This window comes from Gossypium arboreum, chromosome 9, assembly GCF_025698485.1.
Source record: "Gossypium arboreum isolate Shixiya-1 chromosome 9, ASM2569848v2, whole genome shotgun sequence".
NCBI classification, from domain to species: domain Eukaryota; kingdom Viridiplantae; phylum Streptophyta; class Magnoliopsida; order Malvales; family Malvaceae; genus Gossypium; species Gossypium arboreum.
In genome coordinates this window covers 25565209-25570317 of record NC_069078.1, presented here as the reverse complement: position 1 = coordinate 25570317, position 5109 = coordinate 25565209, and the positions used below count along the sequence as shown (strand labels likewise).

Sequence of the window (5109 nt, the reverse complement as noted above, 5' to 3'; positions counted from 1 at the left end):
CCACGCACTATGTATGATTATGCTAAACCTTCTTTGATAGGAATGGAATCTAGCATAGTTAGACCGGCTGTAGCTGCAAATACTTTTGAATTAAAACCTAACACGATTCAAATGATACAGCAATTTGTTCAGTTTGATGGTTTGCAAGATGAAGATCTCAACGCTCATTTAGCAAACTTTCTGGAATTTTGCGATACATTTAAAATCAATGGCGTTTCTGATGATGCCATTCGTCTTCAGTTATTTCCTTTTTCACTGAGAAACAAAGCTAAACAGTGGTTGAACTCGTTACCACGAGGGTCAATTACTACTTGGGAACAAATGACCGAAAAATTTTTACTAAAATATTTTTCGCCAGCTAAAATGGCTAAATTACGTAATGATATCTCTTCTTTTGTGCAGATGGATTTAGAAACATTTTACGATGCATGGGAAAGATACAAGGATTTACTGAGAAGGTGCCCTTACCATGGGTTACCGTTTTGGCTTCAAGTACAAACATTCCACAATGGTGTGAATCCCTCAACAAGACAGATGATTGACGCAGCTGCTGGAGGAACCATCAACAACAAAACACCTGAAGAGGCTTATGAATTCATTGAAGATATGTCACTAAATAATTATCAGTGGCAAGTTATGAGGACAAAGCCAACGAAAATAGCCGGTGTTTATAACGTCAACTCAGTTACTATGCTGTCAAATCAGGTAGAACTTCTCAGTAAAAAGATTGATGGCTTACTTGGTTCTACACAGGTACATCCAGTAATAAGGTGTGACTCAAGTGGAGGAGGTGTGCATACAGAATTTCAATCCTTCAATCTTACAACCGAAGAAGAACAAGTCAACTATATAGGTAACAATAACCTTCGATCTCAAAATAACCCATACAGTAACACTCATAATGCAGGTTGGAGGAACCACCCAATTTCTCCTAGGGTGGTCAATGGAATCAAAAGCCACAAAATCCTCAACAGCCACTTTATCAACAAGAGAAGAAATCGAACCTTGAGGAGATGCTCTCAAAATTCATATCAATGTTAGAAACCCGTTTCCAAAATACCGAGACAGCACTTAAAAATCAACAAGCATCGATCCAAGGACTCGAAACTCAGATAGGCCAGCTATCCGAACTAATCTCCGAACAACCACAGGGTAGCTTACCAAGTAATACTGAACCTAACCCAAGGGAACACCTCAATGCAATTAGTACTCAATATAAGGAAGGATTCATTGCACCTGAGCCAGAATTGATGCACGAAACTGTGGTGAGCAAAGGTAAAAGTGGGGTTAGTCATAACAAACCAGTGACTGTCGAATATAAACCTCGTGTCCCATACCCTAACGTGACAAGGAAAGATCACTTAGACGAACAATTCGGTAAATTCCTCAAACTTTTAAAAAATTACATATTAACCTACCGTTTATTGAAGCTTTATCGCAAATGCCAAATGCAATGAAATTTTTAAAAAAGCTTTTAGTAAATAAGAAGAAATTGGACGAAGCGTCGCATGTAGAGCTAAATGCAGTCTGCTCAGCTATTCTACAGAATAAGCTACCCCACAAATTGAAAGATCCAGGGTGTTTTACAATTCCTTGTTTAATTGGTAGTTTAGATATAAGTCATGCATTAGCTGATTTAGGGGCTAGTATCAATGTCATGCCTTACAAAATGTTTAAACAACTAGGTTTTGGGAAACCTAGACAAGCTAGGATGAGCATTCAATTGGTAGATAAAACTATAAGATTCCCTAGGGGTATTATTGAAGATGTACTTGTGAAAGTAGATAAGTTCATATTCCCAGTTGATTTCGTTGTTCTAGACATAGAGGAGGATAATAACACCCCTTTGATTTTAGGAAGGCCCTTTCTAGCAACTACTAAAACAATTATTGATGTTGGCACAGGTGAGCTTACACTTCGTGTGGGAGACGAAACGATCACCCTTCAAGCTCGTAATTCTGGCATCACATCAAACATTGAAGGTAATAGTCCACACCAATCTACTAAAACTGACAATATGAATTTGCAGAAATTAAGCTTCAAAGAAGTTCACGAGCCATGTTCTAGAAATGATAGAGGACACATTCATGAAGAACGAAGGCTACGGATAAAAGAGCTAGACGAATAGTGAGCACACAAACTGAGAATACATGATAACCAGAAACTACGCCAAAACAAGCCCGATACCTCTCCTAATCAACTTAAGGTTGGCAATAAAGTCTTACTAGATGCTGCAGATCCCCACATTGTCACTACCACAACAAATGAGGAAATCCCTCTTATGGTACTCAGTATTTTTCCATTCAGTACAGTGGAGGTGAGTCACCCCAAGTTCGATACTTTTAAGGTAAACAACACCCGATTAAAACCCTATTTTGATGAGATTGATAGCAGGAATGAGGAGTATAAACTCCTCGAACCACCCTGGCCATTCACTAGAGAGGTAAGTTGAGCTTAGACTATAAATAAGCGCTTCTCGAAAGGCAACCCGAGCACTGACATATTTTTATTTTTTATTTTTAATTTCAAACACTTTAAATCATTAACTTTATCTTTGAATTGCAAAGTTCTTCAGCACACACGGCCAGGCGCACGGGCGTGCCTAAAGCCATGGCCAAGCAGGGGAAGAGACACGGCCGTGCGATACGGCCATGTGGAAGCAGGACATGATTTCCCCAAAACACGGGATGCGATAAATCCCCATGGCCGTGCGACATGGCCGTGGGTGAACTTGATAGGTGAACACGGGCGTGGGAATGGAAAAACACGAGCGTGCCAGGGGCAAGGCTCGATTTTATTTCTTCAACACAGGCGTGAAACACGCCCGTGTCGTTAAGCCATTGACAACAGCACACGGGCTTGGTACCCTAACACACGGGCATGGGAGAAGCGAACAAAGCCAGACACGACCGTGAGACATGGCCGTGTACCACACACGCCCCAAACATACAGGCGTGGGATAGTAGCCGGGCACGACCTAAATTGCAAAATTCAAAAAACACGGGCTCACCTTCAGAGTACACGGGCGTGGCCCTAGGCCGTGTGTACCTCCCCTATATAAGCAAATCACTGTTCATTTTCTTCTTCCTTTCAAAACCCTAGTCGAAATCTCCCCTTCTCCATTCCCTAATCCCTATTCCGGCCACCATTCCCCAGATTTTCACTTCCTCAACCCCCAAACCACCCTTAACTTCACTCCCCCTGCATTAATACTCACTTTGCCCTCTCTTTTCCCTCCATTTTTCCTCCACATGCTGTATCCCCATGCCACACGCCCATGCTGGCCTCCAACATGCTCGTGCGTCACCCTACAACAGCTTTTGGTACATTATGTCATCATCGAGAGGCAAGAAGGTCGCAGTCCCACCCTCAAAGAGACGTAGGGGACTGGATTCTTCCTCGGTACGTGCTACAACTGAAGTTCGGCACCCATTCCTTGAGTTTCTGTAAGCTTCGCAGGAGGAGCTATTTCAGATACTACGCGCACGACCCCTCACTACAGGTTGCTGCATCGACTGGGCTGCCGTAGAGCAAGTCCAGCTAGCTGATGCCATCTGCACCCTCATGTCCACAGACCCATGGGAACGGTTCTTCGCTATTACCGAACCCACTTATTTAGAGCTAACTTTAGAATTATGCTCTACTTTTCATTTACAGGTGGTGATGACGAACAATGACGACCCCGGCACCATTCACTTCCGATTAGGCAGTCTAGTTTGCGCGATAAGTGTCCCAGGGTTTGGAGTCGCTCTGGGACTTTACACCAATGAGTTTATGGAGGAAGAGGACATGAATGCACTACCACACAATATCCACATTTCTCCCTCCTTGTGCTGGAAGGCTTTAGCACCACTCTCTTCCACCTACGACCCCAGCCGCTGAAGGCCTCAGCTCTCATCCTTTCCCTACGATATCTCCATGCCATATTAGCACACACCTTGACCGGAAGGAGAGAGAGCACTGGTGTCATCAACACCCACGACGCCTACTATTTATGGTGCATGGTGAATGCACACGTGACTGACTTGGCATATTTCATCGCTTTCGCCATTCGCCATCAGACCGAGCGACATCGAAAGGAAGTAATCTCTATCAACCCCTACGTGACGTGTCTTTCTAGAAACTTTGACCTCCTCAACTCCGTGGCCCAATCATGCGCTTACACTGATAGGTCAGATGTCCCCACAGGGCATCACGACTATGTTGCACATGAGGATGATCGAGCGCCGACGTGGGATCGATCCTCCTCAGTACCATCTCACTCATGCCATTGACGAGGAGGATGTTGAGGACATTCCTGATGATATCCCCCCACAGCATGAGGAGCCTTCTACCATGCCACCTAGGGAATAACCAGTTCATGTGGCTGCTTCATTGGCACACCTTTTCGACCGACTCGCTCACTTCGAGCAGTATTGCACTACACAATTCGAGATGGTTCACGAGCGAGATCGGCAATGTGACAGACAGATGGACAACATGCAGGCCATGATGCAGCAGTTGTGCCAGCACTTTCACATCGCCAGTCCAGTGCCACCACCTGAGGGCCACACTGACGAGGATCATTGAATCCTCCTATTTTTTTATTTTTATTTTTATTTTTATTTTCATTTCAATTTTCTTATTTTCTTTTGAAAGACATATCTATATTAGTAAATTTTACTTTCTTCATTTTTATGGTATTTCTAACAAGTAATCCCACTACGCTCTCTTCCACACCAACTCTTAATAAGCTCTTCATGATTCTACAGACTTCCAAGCAAAGATGCTAGGAATATTTTACAGAATGAGGAAACAAATAGGGAACAATACCCAACGAGTGCCATGTTCAACAACTCAATTTCTTCATGTAGCCAAGAACAGTGGCAGCTACCACTTTCCCCAAACACTCCAGCCTCAGAATCAAGCTTCACATCTATATAACAGGGAGTTTCACCTCTTTCCCTCTTATGATTTTCTTTATTCTGAATATTCTATCTTTGTACATTAAGGGCAATTTACATCTTAAGTGTGGAGGGTGAACATGAACATGATGCCTAACTTTTTGCATTATTCTCAAGTCCCTGAATTTGGTCTTGTGCTTAAGTGGTTTTCTCATAATCTTGATCG

At 43.1% G+C, this 5109-nt stretch overlaps 1 non-coding gene across 1 annotated transcript; it reads right to left on the bottom strand.

Moving 5' to 3' along the window:
- Positions 1–369: 369 nt before the first annotated feature.
- LOC128281148 (small nucleolar RNA R71) lies at positions 370–476 on the bottom strand. Its single transcript, XR_008271360.1, has one exon. It is a non-coding gene; the product is annotated as a small nucleolar RNA R71 (small nucleolar RNA).
- Between the last annotated feature and the right edge of the window lie 4633 nt (positions 477–5109).